This window comes from Salvelinus fontinalis, chromosome 2, assembly GCF_029448725.1.
Source record: "Salvelinus fontinalis isolate EN_2023a chromosome 2, ASM2944872v1, whole genome shotgun sequence".
Lineage (NCBI taxonomy): Eukaryota > Metazoa > Chordata > Actinopteri > Salmoniformes > Salmonidae > Salvelinus > Salvelinus fontinalis.
The window spans coordinates 78,733,117-78,752,377 of NC_074666.1; positions in this window are offsets into that span (position 1 = coordinate 78,733,117).

Sequence of the window (19,261 nt, forward strand, 5' to 3'; positions counted from 1 at the left end):
AAACTGAGCAGTAATAAGAGTCTGGTAGCATCAGTTGTGATTTGTGTGTGCGTGTGCGTGTGCGTGCGTGCGTGCGTGCGTGCGTGTGTGTGTGTGTGTGTGTGTGAGTGAGTACATGTGTGCTAAGGTGTGGAGAATCAGAACAGGTGGTCAGTCCAGTTCAAGTGCTCAGCAGTCTACTGGCTTGTATTTAGAAACTGTCTCCGAGCCTGTTGGTATCAGACCTCGTGCTCCGATACCGTCTGCCCGATGGGGTGTAAGGGAGAGAACAGTTCACGGCTGTCCTGGATGGGTGGGAGCACGGTCCCGGGATGTACTAGTCCGTCTTCACCACTATCTAGAGAGCCTTGCGGTCGTGGACGGAGCAATTACCGTACCAGGCTGTGATGCAACCAGTCAGGATGCTCTCGATGGAGCAGCAATAGTACTTGGAGAGGACCCGCCTTAGGAAGTAGAGACACTGTTGTGCCCTCTTGATAAGAGTGGTGGTGTTGTTGGTCCATGACATGTCCTCAGTGATGTGGAAACTGCAGTCCCGTTGATGTGGATCGGGGCATGTTCCCTCCTCTGCTTCCTGAAGTAAACAATCAACCCTCGTTTGATTGTTTTGCTGATGTTGAGGGAGAGGTTTTGGTCATCACACCACAATGCCAGTTCACTTACCTCCTCCCTAAAGGTTGACTCGTCGTCGTTGGTTATCAGGCCTACAACCATGGTGTCATCAGCACACTTGATGGTGGAGTTGGTGTCGTGCAAAGCCACACAGTCGTAGGTGAACAGGGAGTACAGCAGAGGACTGAGGACACACCCCTGGGGGGCCCCTGTGTCAGTGTGGAGGTGTTGTTGCCAATGCTCAAGCCTTATACGTTTTAAAAGCCAAGCAAAAAACTGAGGCTACAGTATATTGCACATTTGTGCCTGTCAAATGTTCCCCTGAATCAACACCTACCCTTTCTGTTAATTACTATTACAGGGCTCCAGACTAACATGTTCCCCTGAATCAACACCTACCCTTAGTGTTAATTACTATTACAGGGCTCCAGACTAACAGGTTCCCCTGAATCAACACCTACCCTTAGTGTTAATTACTATTACAGGGCTCCAGACTATCATGTTCCCCTGAATCAACACCTACCCTTAGTGTTAATTACTATTACAGGGATCCAAACTAACATGTTCCCCTGAATCAACACCTACCCTTAGTGTTAATTACTATTACAGGGCTCCAGACTAACAGGTTCCCCTGAATCAACACCCACCCTTAGTGTTAATTACTATTACAGGGATCCAAACTAACATGTTCCCCTGAATCAACACCTACCCTTAGTGTTAATTACTATTACAGGGCTCCAGACTAACAGGTTCCCCTGAATCAACACCTACCCTTAGTGTTAATTACTATTACAGGTCTCCAGACTAACAGGTTCCCCTGAATCAACACCTACCCTTAGTGTTAATTACTATTACAGGTCTCCAGACTAACAGGTTCCCCTGAATCAACACCTACCCTTAGTGTTAATTACTATTACAGGGCTCCAGACTAACATGTTCCCCTGAATCAACACCCACCCTTAGTGTTAGTTACTATTACAGGGATCCAGACTAACAGGTTCTCCTGAATCAACACCTACCTGTTGTGTTAATTACTATTACAGGGATCCAAACTAACAGGTTCCCCTGAATCAACACCTACCCTTAGTGTTAATTACTATTACAGGTCTCCAGACTAACAGGTTCCCCTGAATCAACACCTACCCTTAGTGTTAATTACTATTACAGGGCTCCAGACTAACAGGTTCCCCTGAATCAACACCTACCCTTAGTGTTAATTACTATTACAGGGCTCCAGACTAACAGGTTCCCCTGAATCAACACCCACCCTTAGTGTTAATTACTATTACAGGGATCCAAACTAACATGTTCCCCTGAATCAACACCTACCCTTAGTGTTAATTACTATTACAGGGCTCCAGACTAACAGGTTCCCCTGAATCAACACCTACCCTTAGTGTTAATTACTATTACAGGTCTCCAGACTAACAGGTTCCCCTGAATCAACACCTACCCTTAGTGTTAATTACTATTTCAGGTCTCCAGACTAACAGGTTCCCCTGAATCAACACCTACCCTTAGTGTTAATTACTATTACAGGGCTCCAGACTAACATGTTCCCCTGAATCAACACCCACCCTTAGTGTTAGTTACTATTACAGGGATCCAGACTAACAGGTTCTCCTGAATCAACACCTACCTGTTGTGTTAATTACTATTACAGGGATCCAAACTAACAGGTTCCCCTGAATCAACACCTACCCTTAGTGTTAATTACTATTACAGGTCTCCAGACTAACAGGTTCCCCTGAATCAACACCTACCCTTAGTGTTAATTACTATTACAGGGCTCCAGACTAACAGGTTCCCCTGAATCAACACCTACCCTTAGTGTTAATTACTATTACAGGGATCCAGACTAACATGTTCCCCTCAATCAACACCTACCCTTAGTGTTAATTACTATTACAGGTCTCCAGACTAACAGGTTCCCCTGAATCAACACCTACCCTTAGTGTTAATTACTATTACAGGGATCCAGACTAACAGGTTCCCCTGAATCAACACCTACCTGTGGTGTTAATTACTATTACAGGGATCCAGACTAACATGTTCCCCTGAATCAACACCTACCTGTGGTGTTAATTACTATTACAGGGATCCAAACTAACAGGTTCCCCTGAATCAACACCTACCCTTAGTGTTAATTACTATTACAGGGATCCAAACTAACATGTTCCCCTGAATCAACACCTACCCTTAGTGTTAGTTACTATTACAGGGATCCAGACTAACATGTTCCCCTGAATCAACACCTACCTGTGGTGTTAATTACTATTACAGGGATCCAGACTAACATGTTCCCCTGAATCAACACCTACCTGCGGTGTTAATTACTATTACAGGGATCCAGACTAACATGTTCCCCTGAATCAACACCTACCCTTAGTGTTAGTTACTATTACAGGGATCCAGACTAACATGTTCCCCTGAATCAACACCTACCTGTGGTGTTAATTACTATTACAGGGCTCCAGACTAACATGTTCCCCTGAATCAACACCTACCCTTAGTGTTAATTACTATTACAGGTCTCCAGACTAACATGTTCCCCTGAATCAACACCTACCCTTAGTGTTAATTACTATTACAGGTCTCCAGACTAACAGGTTCCCCTGAATCAACACCTACCTGTTGTGTTAATTACTATTACAGGTCTCCAGACTAACATGTTCCCCTGAATCAACACCTACCCTTAGTGTTAATTACTATTACAGGTCTCCAGACTAACAGGTTCCCCTGAATCAACACCTACCCTTAGTGTTAATTACTATTACAGGTCTCCAGACTAACATGTTCCCCTGAATCAACACCTACCCTTAGTGTTAATTACTATTACAGGTCTCCAGACTAACATGTTCCCCTGAATCAACACCTACCCTTAGTGTTAATTACTATTACAGGTCTCCAGACTAACATGTTCCCCTGAATCAACACCTACCCTTAGTGTTAATTACTATTACAGGTCTCCAGACTAACATGTTCCCCTGAATCAACACCTACCCTTAGTGTTAATTACTATTACAGGTCTCCAGACTAACAGGTTCCCCTGAATCAACACCTACCTGTTGTGTTAATTACTATTACAGGTCTCCAGACTAACATGTTCCCCTGAATCAACACCTACCCTTAGTGTTAATTACTATTACAGGTCTCCAGACTAACAGGTTCCCCTGAATCAACACCTACCCTTAGTGTTAATTACTATTACAGGTCTCCAGACTAACATGTTCCCCTGAATCAACACCTACCCTTAGTGTTAATTACTATTACAGGTCTCCAGACTAACATGTTCCCCTGAATCAACACCTACCCTTAGTGTTAATTACTATTACAGGTCTCCAGACTAACATGTTCCCCTGAATCAACACCTACCCTTAGTGTTAATTACTATTACAGGTCTCCAGACTAACAGGTTCCCCTGAATCAACACCTACCTGTTGTGTTAATTACTATTACAGGGATCCAGACTAACATGTTCCCCTGAATCAACACCTACCTGTGGTGTTAATTACTATTACAGGGATCCAGACTAACATGTTCCCCTGAATCAACACCTACCCTTAGTGTTAGTTACTATTACAGGGATCCAGACTAACATGTTCCCCTGAATCAACACCTACCTGTGGTGTTAATTACTATTACAGGGCTCCAGACTAACATGTTCCCCTGAATCAACACCTACCCTTAGTGTTAATTACTATTACAGGGATCCAAACTAACATGTTCCCCTGAATCAACACCTACCCTTAGTGTTAATTACTATTACAGGGCTCCAGACTATCATGTTCCCCTGAATTAACACCTACCCTTAGTGTTAATTACTATTACAGGGATCCAGACTAACAGGTTCACCTGAATCAACACCTACCCTTAGTGTTAATTACTATTACAGGGCTCCAGACTAACAGGTTCCCCTGAATCAACACCTACCCTTAGTGTTAATTACTATTACAGGTCTCCAGACTAACAGGTTCCCCTGAATCAACACCTACCTGTGGTGTTAATTACTATTACAGGGATCCAGACTAACATGTTCCCCTGAATCAACACCTACCTGTGGTGTTAATTACTATAACAGGGCTCCAGACTAACAGGTTCCCCTGAATCAACACCTACCCTTAGTGTTAATTACTATTACAGGGATCCAGAATAACATGTTCCCCTGAATCAACACCTACCCTTAGTGTTAATTACTATTACAGGGCTCCAGACTAACAGGTTCCCCTGAATCAACACCTACCCTTAGTGTTAATTACTATTACAGGGATCCAGAATAACATGATCCACTGGTGTCACTGGTGCCACTAACTTTTACAGTTGGTCATGAGTATTCATCTTATAAAATAATTCATAGTGCTTTATTAAGAAGTGTAATACATTGACTACTGAGGTATTCAATAAATAAGTTGTTTCTTCTATCACGTTCAAGTAGGAATTCACGATTAAAGATATTTTTATGTGCAACCTAATCCAGTGATTTTCATGCATTTTGTGTTTACAATTAGTCTATAGTTGCTATATTTTACTATTAAAATAGACTCCAGAATTTACAGGTTTTTTTCAATAGAGATAAATTACATACGTAATTACGTATGTGTACTAACTAATATCACAGGCTAATTAATTTGAGGTTCAACACCTGAGGAGTTTGAAACTCAAAACACATTAACTAGATCGCTAACTCTAAATAGAATACCCACTGCCAGTAGTCATGGGTATTCAAAGGCTCATTACAGATTAGTATAACAGAGAAATTGCACAAAAACCTTAAACATTTTTATTAAAAGGCTGCAGGCCATGTCACATTTTCATTGTTTTATTTTTATATACCAACAAATATTTTGGTGTGTCAATTTCGACCTGCCCACCCAACAAAAACATTGTCTAGCCCATCTGGCATTTGCCAGAATTGCCAGATGGCCAATCCGCCCCTGCTACTTTGTGTTGCTTTTTCCTTCATAGTTGTAGAAAGAAAGAATATGATGCATTTAGAAGTCTCATTACTTTTACAGTGAGCACTTCCTCTAGGGTTATTTTGTTTAGGTTATGAATTAGATATGGAGCCTACAGTGGAGGCAGTCTGAAAAATGAAAAACTAACCGTCAGAAAGGCAGAATGAACAAATAAAAGAGGGAGCTTTCCATTCTGATAGAAGACGTTGTGTACTTAAAGATCAGTATTTAGTGGCGGCATTATCACATAAAATAGTTTCAGCTGTCAAAAACCTCTACACTCAAAAACGGCAATGTAGAATCTCAGATCTGTCAACCTATCGATCCTTGTCTGTCTTCTTGCTTCATCTTTGTCCTTTTAGAAAAGGAAGAAAACAGGAGGGCTCCATCTTGAATGAAAAGAAAAAAGAAAAGTTGTTCTTTAAAGCTGCATGACTTTAATAATTCAAGTGAAAGGGCTGTCTTTGCTAATTTTCACCCTGGATAAGAGAGGTGGTTTGTAGTGGGGAGTGGGGGGGGGGGGGGGGGGGGGGGTCAAGGAGCTCTTGGATTAATGTGCTTATGTGTGAGGGAGTTTATGCCCCTCTCTCTACTCTTCCACTCTTCCTCACTCTCTCTTTCTCTCCCTCCTCTCCGCATTGCAGCAAACAATGCCAGCTCAGGACGAGGCTCCAGCAGCTGGCATGTCCTCAGGCTCTGGCACACTCCCGCTGTCACCTCCCATGGGACATGTGTATGTGTGAGTGTGATGGGTGCCTGTGTGCATATCTGTGAGCGTGCGTGCCTCAGTGTATGAATGTGTGTGAGTGTGTGTTTGCATTCAGATCTTGTCAGAGAAGTTGCTCTGCTGTTGGCGGGCCACAGATCACAGCAGCACAAACCAAGGACACCGTCTTTCTGGGTGTCAATGCAATCGAAAATTCCACAGACTCCCTGCTGGGTTCTGTAACTGCTTGGTTATTTACTTCCTTCCTGTCTTTTTCCCCTTAAGTGTCCTTGGTGTGCTGCGTGACTATGGGCAGGATTCTGCTTACCAGCTTTGACCTACATACTGTATTCATCAGCAGATAGGAGGGAGGGAGAGAGAGTATGTTTAATCACGACCAGGAAGAAAAGAACAGGATTGGCTATTGCACTGTGACATCATCAACCTACACGTTGCATTGGCTGCCAAGGTCGATACCACACACACTCACTCGCAAACACATATTGTTACTTACTAAGAGAGCCATATAGCCTCACACACACATTCACTCATGCAAGCACACATGTACACACACACACACACACACACACACACACACACACACACACACACACACACACACACACACACACACACACACACACACACACACACACACACACACACACACACACACACACACACACACACACACACACACACACACACCACCTCTTGAGCCACAGAGGACGAATGGGTAACTAATGAAGGAGAACATCAGAGCAAGACAGCAGAGCCGAAGAGGCTATGAAGTTTAATGGAAGGTCTCGGTGAGGTCATTAGTCAACAAAATGACTGTTCAACAAAGAATGAACAATGTCAACCACAAACATGTTCAATAATCACGTGCCCTCATTACAGTATTATCATTGCTATAGCTGTGCTCTTAGTCAATCACTGAGTCGTTTTGGTGCAATATTCAATAGCTACAGTATAATGTTATATACTGTATAATATTATACAGTGCATTCGGAAAGTGTTCAAACCCCTTGACTTTTTACACATTTTGTTACCTTAAAGCCTTATTCTAAAATATATTTTTTTCCTCATCAATCTACACACAATACCCCATAATGACAATGTTTTTAGGATTTTTTTTTTCACATTTATAAAAAATCCAAAACAGAAACACCTTATTTAAATAAGTATTCAGACCCTTTGCTATGATATTCGAAATTGAGCTCAGGTGCATCTTGTTTCCATTGACCATTGAGATTCCATTGAGATGTTTCTACAACTCGATTTGAGTCTACCAGCGAATGTCCTTGAATGGCCCAACCAGAACCCAATCAAACATCTCTGGAGAGACCTGAAAATAGCTGTGCCCCCCCCATCCAACCTGACAGAGCTTGAGAGTAACCTGTTGTGGGGTGACAGGTAGCCTAGTGGTTAGAGCATTGGGCCAGTAATCGAAAGGTTGCAAGATCAAATCCCCGCGCTGACAAGGTAAAAATCTGTCGTTCTGCCCCTGAACAAGCAGCTGTTTCATCATTGTAAATAATAGTTTGTTCTTAACTGACTTGCCTAGTTAAATTAAAAGAATGGGAGAAACTCCCCAAATTAAATGTGTGCCAAGCTTTTAGCGTCATAATCACTGCCAAAGTTGCAAAAATACTTACGTAAATCTAATATTTTATAGATTTGCCAAAAAAATTATAAACCTGTTTTTGCTTTGTCATTATGGGATATTGTGTGTAGATTGATGAGGAGGAAAAAAATGATTTAATACATTTTATAACAAGGCTGTAACATATTTTTGCTGTGTGATGCAGGCCTACTGTTCTGTGATATGACTTGATGTGATATAAAATGATATGACATGTACACCTGGGTCAACAGGAAGCTTATCATCCTGTGATGAAGTCATATCCTCGACCAAGTCAGATCATGCCAAGGCAGTAAAACTTGAACAGGAAATTAATAAAGCTGATGTTTAGTCAGTGAGCCAAGTTATTACATCCTACTGGTCAAGGTTAGGTTTAGATCTGGGAACATAATGTAGGCCATGGGCATACATGGAATGCAACTTGGATTTTAATCCCCTTAAATTGATGCAGACAGTCATGTAGACCTTCCCTGCAGTCAATGACCAAAAGCGTCCTCTGTGGCCTCATGGGTGGAATGTTATTAAAAGATTTCATCATTTTGTCATTAATATTTTACATTATTTATTTATTTAACTGTTATTTAACTAGGAAAGTCAGTAAAGAACAAATTCTTATTTACAATAACGGCCTACCAAATGGCAAAAGGCCTCCTGCGGGGACGGGGGCCTGGGATTAAAAATACAAAATAAATACAATATAAATATAGGACAAAACACACACCACAGCAAGAGAGAAAACACCACACTACATAAGAGAGACCTAAGACAACCACATAGCAAGGCAGCAACACATGACAACACAGCATGGTAGCAACACAAGATGACAACAACATGGTAGCAACACAACATAGCAGCAGCACAACATGGTACAAACGCTACTGGGCAAAGACAATAGCACAAAGGGCAAGAAGGTAGAGACAACAATACATCACACAAACAACTGTCAGTAAGAGTGTCCATGATTGAGTCTTTGAATGAAGATATTGAGATAAAACTGTCCAGTTTGAGTGTTTGTTGCAGCTCGTTCCAGTCGCTAGCTGCAGCGAACTGAAAGGAGGAGCGACCCAGGAATGTGACTGGCAGAACAGGTGTTCTGATGAGGGCTGCAGTAGATATCTCAGATAGGGGGGAGTGAGGCCTAAGAGGGTTTTATAAATAAGCATAAACCAGTGGATCTTGCGACGGGTATACAGAGATGACCAGTTTACAGAGGAGTATAGAGTGCAGTGATGTGTCCTATGAGGAGCATTGGTGGCAAATCTGATGGCCGAATGGAAAAGAACATCTAGTCACTCGAGAGCACCCTTACCTGCCGATCAATAAATTATGTCTCTGTAATCTAGCATGGGTAGGATGGTCCTCTGAATTAGGGTTAGTTTGGCAGCTGGGGTGAAAGAGGAACGATTACGATAGAGGAAACCAAGTCTAGATTTAACTTTAGCCTGCAGCTTTGATATGTGCTGAGAGAAGGACAGTGCACCGTCTAGCCATACTCCCAAGTACTTGTATGAGGTGACTACCTCAAGCTCTAATCCCTCAGAGGTAGTAATAACACATGTGGGAGGACGGGCATTCTTCTTACCAAACCACATGACCTTTGTTTTAGAGGTGTTCAGAACAAGGTTAAGGGTAGAGAAAGCTTGTTGGACACTAGGAAAGCTTTGTTGTTGTGCATTTAACACAAAATCCGGGGAGGGGCCAAGTGAGTATAAGACTGTGTCGTCTGCATATAAATGGATGAGAGAGCTTCCTACTGTCTGAGCTATGTTGTTGATGTAAATTGAGAAGAGCGTGGGGCCTAGGATCGAGCCTTGGGGTACTCCCTTGGTGACAGGCAGTGGCAGAGACAGCAGATTTTATGACTTTATACACTGCACTCTTTGAGAGAGGTAGTTAGCTAACCAGCCAAAAGACCCCTCAGAGACACCAATACTCCTTAGCCGGCCCACACGAATGGAATGGTCTACCGTATCAAAAGCTTTGACCAAGTCAATACAAATAGTGGCACAATATTGCTTAGAATCAAGGGCAATGGTGACATCATTGAGGACCTTTAAGGTTGCAGTGACACATCCATAACCTGAGCGGAAACCAGATTACATACCCGAGATTATACTATAGACATCAAGAAAGCCAGTCAGTTGATTATTGACAAGTTTTTCCAACACTTTTGATAAACAAGGCAAAATAGAAATAGGCCTATAACAGTTAGGATCAGCTTGATCTCCCCCTTTAAATAAAGGATGAACCATGGCTGCATTCCAAGCAATGGGAACCTCCCCAGAAAGGAGAGACACGTTAAAAAGGTCAGACATAGGCTTGGCGATGATAGAGGCAGCAACCTTAGAGAAGAAAGGGTCTAAACCATCTGACCCAGATGTTATTTTGGGGTCAAGTTTAAGGAGCTCCTTTAGCACCTCGGACTCAGTGACTGCCTGCAGGGAGAAACTTTGTAGCGGGGCAGGGGAAAAAGAGGGAGAAGCATCGGGGAGGGTCGCATTAGAAGGGGTGCGAGATGAGGAAATGTTGGACAGGCAAGGAGGCATGGCTGAGTCAAATAGGAGTCCTGACTTAATGAAGTGGTGATTAAAGAGCTCAGCTTTGTGCTTCTTGTCAGTAACAACATCATCATCAACATTATGGGACATGGGCAGCTGTGAGGAGGAGGGTTTATTCTTCAGGTCTTTAACCATTTTCCAGAACTTCTTGGGGTTATACCCACAGATAGAGAACTGCTCCTTAACGTAAGAGCTTAGGGCAGGTAGGGTACAGGCCGGTGCTGATGGAGGACGATAACACCCAGCAACAGTCAATAAAGAGCTATTTGAAAGTTGAATGCTTAAAACCAGCAAATCAAATTGTTTGGGGACAGACTTGGTGGAGACAACCGAGCACTGAAAGTGATCCTTGGTAAAGATTGCTGACATCTGTCTTGCCAAAAAAGGTTATAACCAGAAAGGTTAACATCAGTATTCAAAACAATTTTCCTTAACCACGTCTCAGTAATGACCAACACATCTGGATTGGAGCTGTGAACCCACACTTTCAATTGATCCATTTTAGGTAATAAGCTTCTTATGTCCGGTGTTTCTATGTTTATAACAATTTTGTTACATTTCAGTCTTCTGTGATGTATATAAAGTGTAATATTGGGATGCAAACTCAAAATGTAATACATTTCAACTCTATATCTTACATAGTACAGGTGTATTATTGTTTAAGCCCATAACCATGTGTGTGATGTGTATACTTTTGTTTTCAAAGTAGATTTTTTTAAGACAACCAAGGATCACTCTGTGTGACCCTGATTTAACCCACTACAGTATGAAAGGTTCAATGCAGTCGTTTTTAACTCAATATCAAATCATTTCTGGGTAATAATTAAGTACCTTACTGTGATTGTTTTCAATTAAAATTGTCAAAAAGAAACAATAATAGCTTCTTAGCAAAGAGCAATTTCTCAGCAAGAATTTTTCCAGGACTGTCTACGAATGGTCTGAGTGAAGGGCCTAATTGGACGAGCCTAATGGATAAGTAACCTGGATAAGTAACCTGAAAACTAGCTGTTATTGTCAGAATGGTCCATTAACTTATACCGGCTGGTGATGTCACCAGGCAGGTCAAAACTCCGTTCTACCAAAACAGGCTGAAATTTCAGCCAATATTTTTAAACAGCTCTTATGCTAAAAGGGCATTATCATAATTTTGTACAATTTACAGTATTATTCCAACCGCATAGTGTGGAAAAATATACTGTATAAAACATAGGAAGTCATGTTTTTGACTGCACTGGGCCTTTTAAGGTAATCTGTTATGTTTTTAATTAACAATTGTACACAAAATTGTAATCTATTACCAAAGCTCCATGTTTTATGAAGTGGAGTAATATGTAGGCGTCTAAGTACATAGAAGTATCATTAACAAGAATATCTTCAGGGACAATAGGCAGTGTGCAGTTATGTAAATTCACTTGACTTTTCAAATGAATATGGAAATAAGGCAATGACTAACTACACTTATGTAATGCACTTTACACACAAAAGAACAGAAACACCTCCCAGATCGGATAAACTGATAAGTAACAGTAGAAGTGATGTACAGATAATTATCTGATCTGGTCTGGGTCATAAGCTTCATTTACTCTGGATCTCCAGTACTTATTTCTCTTCTACCACAAATCAATGCTGTGTTTTATTGTCTCATTTATATTGCACATTATAATGCGAGTTAGGTGGACTGCCAGTAAAATACTTTGTTTACCACACCTCTGTGATGCCCAACGATGGTCTCTGCTGGTTTGAGCTTGTTTGTCTGAGATGTGGGCAGTAGCTGGGGCACCCCAGTGCAGCGGTCATAATAAACGATGATTCACTGCATCTGCCAGCCATGCTACTTCTCCTTGCCCTGGGCCTCTTTGTAAGAGCTGACTCATTGGTCCACCATCACATTTCTTTTATCAAACAAGGTCTGCAGCCTCTTGTAGTACCATATCTCCCTTTATTATGTATTGTATGCATTTTATGGATTTAAAATGACTATGTGTATATATTTTTTGCTATATTATTTATGAGCTTGTACTTGATTCAGCAATGATGGGGAAACAGTAGGAAATGATGTTATGACATACTGTCTGTTTTGTGCTCATGTAGATGAATTGTAATGTGATAAAAGGAACATTTGGTGTCTGGTTCTAGTTAGTCACTGTTCCTTTTCTCTCCTTTTCACCAGGACTCAGGGCTCCAGCAGGAGGGCTTGTGGATATCTGATATGCCATTTGACTGGAGGTGTGCTGCAGTTTGCGGCACAGGGAGAAGAAAACATGCAGAAACGTAATCATGTGGCAAGGTCTAGTAAAGATCGGAAGGGTAAAATGCCTCCTCTAATAATACTCTGTGCAATTGGATAAAAGAGAGTATTCTAGAAAATCTCACCGCTGCCACTATTTCTCATCCCACCTAACACCGGACAGACAAAATGGAAGCCATTGCAGTTATAAAAATGCCCTTGAGATAGAAACAACACTTTTATACTTAATCACTTACTGGAATCCTAGTTTTCCTACTGTACTGTATGACTGAGGGAGTTGGCTGCCAGCTTAACACATTATATTCTGCTGAACCAGGCTCAGGTTTGTGTGAGTTGGGTCAGTTCCCTGCCATAGTCCACACATTAAGATACTGAACCAGGGTCAGCCAGTCGTTGTGAATGAGGTCACTGGTGGTGATTGAAGTGATGCAAGCCTGCCACTCATACTTGTTTGCATTAGAGACTGATACTGGGGTTGCATGCCCATTCGGGAGATTCCATGCTTGTCATTCTGGGAATCAATGAGCCTCTGGATTGGGACCATGTCATTGCACAGCACAGTACATCAGGATATACAGTACCAGAACATACACACAGACACACACACATACAGAGAGAGAGGGTGAGGGAGAGAGAGTGAAGCAGAACAGTAGACGAGCAGTGAACAGAAACTCTTGACACAGGAAGCACACACATTAACAGCCCACTAACATAGACACCTTTGCTAATCCCATGAATGTAACGACAAGCTTTGACGAATCAATCTTAATGTTTTGAGTCTGAGAAATAAGATGGATGAAAGATAAAAAGATGGGTAACTGGAGCAGGAGGTCAGAACTAATGCTTGTTGTCTACCTGGGCCAGGCCGGGAGAGACCAGGGAACACCCATGGCATGAAAGCAGCAGCAGCTTCAAGCCTATCCTTGTTCTCTGTTTTGTCGGCGGTGCTACTAGCAACCAGCATGGGGGATGGATCATGTCCGGATGAATCATGTGCCAAGCAGATGCCAGGGAGACTTGTATTTTGTGTTAATCCTTCCTGGGTAGTCAAAGGCTTTTAGAAAAAAAAAGTTATCCTTTCATTGTTTTCTACAAAGTCATGAAGAGTTCTCATTTTTGAAGCACACAGATCTTTGTTAGATTGAAGTTGTTGTTGATAGTCAACAAACAAGCATGATGTTCATGAAACGTTTCATTGGCTGTATAAACTATATTTATGTTCTTCTTATGGTTTTACATTCATGACTGAATGTTATTGTCTAATTATACATGACTACTGCTATGCTAGGTTTTGGGACAGACGTAATAAGATATTACACAGCCTCATGCCATCATAAGGGCTACCTCGTTAACTTTAGTGACCTAATTTCCTATTCACAATGCCATGGTGTCATTTGGTATGTTGAGAATGTTTGTAAACTAGGTGTTGGCATGACTTGAGAATTCACTGCGCTGTGTAGCCTGGTACAGTTTGGACTGTTCATGCCACACTGCACAGACCTGACGAACAAGATCACCCTGTTGAGAGGGCATACGGGTTCCTTCTCTCTATAACAATAAAGCAAGCAGGTCGCATCACTCAGCTGGGTGCTATTGGTGGAGGTGTGTGAGGTAGGTTAAACACACAGTGTGCAGTGCTGTGGAATGTTTTTGTCTGAAAGGTGATTAAGTACATATTTGAACAAGGATGTCGGTCACCAGTCACATCAGAAAAAAAGATTTGGTGACATCCATTGCTGTAACATTGAAAATAAGTTATCAATCTGTTTTTGGCCACTGTGCCCATCTGGTCAAAAAAATATATCCCAATGCCCCAGGGCAGTGATTGGGGACATTGCTCTGTGTAGTGACGTCTTTCGGAAGGGGCGTTAAACGGGTGTCCTGACTCTCTTTGGTCACTAAAGATCCCATGGCACTTATCATAAGAGTAGGGGGTGTTAACCCCGGTGTCCTGGCTAAATTCCCAATCTGGCCCTCATACCATCATGGCCACCTAATTATCCCCAGCTTCCAATTGGCTCATTCATCCCACCTCCTCTCACCTCTAACTATTCCCCAGGTCGTTGCTGTAAATGAGAATGTGTTCTCAGTCAACTTACCTGGTAAAATAGGGGTTAAATAAAACATTTAATAAATAAAACACAATTGCTGACACTCCAAGACTGTGTGTTTGGTAAAAATATGTGTGATAGCTGACTAGGAGCCCTAGTCCCTCAGCCCAATCGCTATCTAAAAAAGATAAGGATTGTCACACACACACACACACACACACACACACACACACACACACACACACACACACACACACACACACACACACACACACACACACACACACACACACACACACTTCTATGACAACACAATGCAGTCTACAATCTCACCTAAATGGTATTTCACAACTTTTATGATACCATTGTTTTCTTAAAGAAACCCTACAAACTATGTTACTATTGTTTGTTTTCTCCTCCCCATGTTGACTCACCACAAATACCACCTGGTTCATTCTTCTCTTCCAGAAAACCTGCATTTCTGTCATTCCTCTGTATCCACAGCTGCTCCCTGCAAGTTTCAAGTTTGTCACGTGCACAAGTACAGTGTAATGCCCTTCTTGCAGCTCCAAGCTCAACAATGCAGTGATCAATATCAATGTAGCACTAAAAATAACAGGGTAGAACAAAAACACGAGAAATAAAAATAAGAAGAACACGAGAAAGAAGCTACAGTGCCTTCAAGAAAGTATTCACATTTCTTGACTTTTTCCACATTTTGTTGTGTTACAGCCTGAACCCCATAATGCCAAAGTGGAATTATGTTTTTAAAAATGTTAATAAAATTAATAAAAAAAGAAAAAGCTGAAATGTCTTGAGTCAATAAGTATTCAACCCCTTTGTTATGGCAAGCCTAAATAAGTTTAGGAAGTCACTGACCTCTTATCGTTGCCGGTGAACAGGCCTACCACTGTCGTGTCGTCAGCAAAATGATGGTTTTGGGGGTGTGAACAGGGAGTACAGGAGGGGACTAAACACACACTCCTGTGGGGCCCTAGTGTTGAGGGTCAGTATGGCGGAGGTGACGTTGCCTACCCTCACCGCCTGGGGGCGGCCCGTCAAGAAATCCAGGATCCAGTTGCAGAGGATGGTGTTCAGTCCCAGGGTCCTAAGCTTGCAGAGAGGTTAGTCAGGCAGGTTTTAGGCTCTTTTATGCTAAGCTAACGTTAGGTTAGTTATTAAGTAACATTCCTGTCCATCTTACACATGGTTTCCAATTGTCATAACGTGACATTCTAAATCTGGGTATACAGAACATACATTAAGCAAAGGTTTAGTAACATCTAGAACTTTCTGTTTACTCTCGCTGAAATTCTTGCATATATTACTTTTACTTGGCTGTGTCATGGTTGCTATGGGAGCATTATTGGGTTTTTACTATACCTGCTTAACTGCCTCCATTCCCCTCATTCCATTCCCCTGTAAACAAACACACTCCCCAGCCAGCCAGCTCCAGCCACCAAGGCCCTGATTATCAGTCCTGATGTTGCTCTGTCTCGCTGAGATCCATTCAACAGACTGTCTAAATATAGCCATGGTGGACCAGGCAGGATGGGACTTGTGAACTTGTTTTCTTTGGCCAGTTGCAGCAGTGTTTTTGTTTTAGTCGCTGGTGACATACAGTAGCCTAAACAGGAGAAATGTTTTTACCAGACACTTGGCAAGAGACCTGGGGACTGTGGTGGATGGTTAACACTTTAGTTATCTTACCATTGCACTGGACAACAGGTGTACATTTGAGATAGACCACTGCAGTTTCCCACATTTTTGAAGCTATATTTTTTTAGTTTGCCTGTCAAGTCTATAGGAAATGTTTGGTAGAGAGCTAAATATAGTGACAAGAACATTCCACCTGACTGAAAGGAAATGGTGTCTCTTGCGATGTATGAGTTAGAGGTTTTAAATGATTTTGCTTTCATAAGGAAAAAGGTCATATCAATTTATCATAACCACAGGGTTACTGTACTGCACATTCTGTATGAACAAAAACCTGCTGTGGTCTCAATGTGCACATCTTGAAAGTGAGTTTGAGAGCCGGTCGATTGGAAGAATACGTCTCATAGCTAAAACCCATGTCACTCCACTGAGGCCCTCACAACCACACACCTCTCACACAGACCCCTCCCTCGTTTCCTAAAGTCCCAGTCACTTGTGGCTGTTGAGTTCATCTGTCAGAACTGCTTCCCCGGCCTAGAATCCCCCTCTACTGTCCCTCAGAGGAACCAGTAAGACACAACACAACATAGCAACACATATAGTTGGTACCATACTAGACTGTAAATACGTATGTGTGCGTATGGGAGATGGCTATTTTTAGTGTTGACTGACCCTATTTTGTGATCTTTCTGTTTTTACAGAGCTTTCTTATCTAGAACAACACCTCTACTAACTCCAGTTTGTTCCGGTATTGAGTTCATGATTCAAGGACAGGTTAACAATAGACCTGTGTCCTACTGGGACATCCCATCAAACAAAAACGAAAGCACCCATGTGATTCAATGTGATGCACATAATATTAGTGTTGTAGAAGACTGCAATTCCTGGGCAGTAAATGTACATACAGATGTAGGATCTTAATTTGATCACTCTTTTTTTGCTGAGAATTTTCCTTGTAGTGTATTTGAGGTTTTAAAAGGCTTCTAAAGTTTGTAATTTCCAGTTTAAAATGTCAGACTTGATTTGTCCTAATGAAAAATGTTTTCACCCCTACAAAAATGTTCAGTTAATTGTAATCCACATAATAATTCACAATTCCTGTTGCTGCAGGATTCTTTTCTTGCTGTAGCAAACTGGCTCAAATTAAGATCCTACATCTGTAATGACAATAGAAAACAATACAATACACAATATACAGAAGATTCTATTTACGTCTGGACGGACAATCTTTGCTTGTAAACAACTTTGAAGCCCTGATGATGGCCTTCAGTAAATTAATGTCCATCAAGGGGTAAATAATGTTGTTTTGATCGAAGAGAAATAGCTATGTTCATTTTAGGAATATGTGAGGGAAATGCATTAGTGATTCTTCAGTACTTTCAGCAACCTGAAAATGTCTGCTAGAATTGTTGAGATTAAATTCAGAAGTTTTGCATTCCTTAGAACCACTATAATATGTCTGGAAATAAAAAATGCATTTGAAGACCAAATATTTATCCCCAGACTTGAATAAAAATGTTCCCTTTGTGAGTCTCAAACAGCATAGGCTAATCACAGGGCATTATTCAATCACTATTTAAAGGCCCAGTGCAGTCGAAATTCTGTTTTGTATCATATTGTACAACAGCTGATGAAACTAACACTGTAAAAGTGTGAATAAATTAGATCTGTGTTATTTCCTGATAGTTGCTGGTTGAAAATACAATCTATCAGGGTGGAGTTTTTTGCTTGTCTGGTGACATCATCATTTAATGTAGACCAATAACAAAGAGAGTTCCAAACCTCAAATTCTGTTGCTTAGAGGATAGAGGGCCGACTCTGGAGACAAAATGTCGCTTAGGGCCCCCAAAAGTTAACTTATGTCGACCACTTATGCCGCTTATGCCTGGAACCGGCCCTGGGCGGGGCTGTATGCCTTATGATTAGCGAGTCGTGGTGTGATCATAACAACATACAGGAACTCAAGTCCTTTTGTTCACCTGACCTAGAATTCCTTACAATCAAATGGTGACCGCATTATCTACCAATAGGAATTTTCTTTGATTATAATCACAGCCTTATATCCCCCCCCCCCCCCCCCCCCCCAAGCAGACACCTCGACGGCCCTGAAAGAACTTCATTGGACTCTATGTAAACTGGAAACTACATATCCTGAGGCTGCATTGTTGCAGGGTATTTTAACAAGGCTAATCTGAAAACAAGGCTCCTTAAATTTGATCAGCATATCGAATGCGCGACCCGGGCTGGTAAAAATTCTGGATCTTTGTTACTCTAACGTCCGCGACGCAAACAAAGCCTTCCCTCGCCCTCCTTTCAGGAAAATCTGACCACGACTCCATTTTGTTGCTCCCAGCCTATAGACAGAAACTAAAACAGTAAACGCCTGTCTGTTCAACGCTGGTCCGACCAATCTGATTCCACGCTTCAAGATTGCTTCGATCACGTGGACTGGGATATGTTCCGGATAGCATCGGACAACAACATTGATGTATACGCTGATTCGGTGAGCGAGTTTATTAGCAAGTGCATCGGTGATGTTGTCCCCACGGTGACTATTAAAACCTTCCCCAACCAGAAACCGTGGATTGATGGCAGCATTCACGCAAAACTAAAAGCGCGAACCACTGCTTTTAATCATGGCAAGGCGACCAGAATCATGACCGATTACAAACCGTGTAGCTATTCCCTCCGCAAGGCAATCAAACAAGCTAAGTGTCAGTATAGAGACAAAGTAGAGTCGCAATTCAACGGCTCAGACACGAGTCGTATGTGGCAGGGTCAACAGTCAATCACGGAGTACAAAAAGAAAACCAGCCACATCGCAGACACC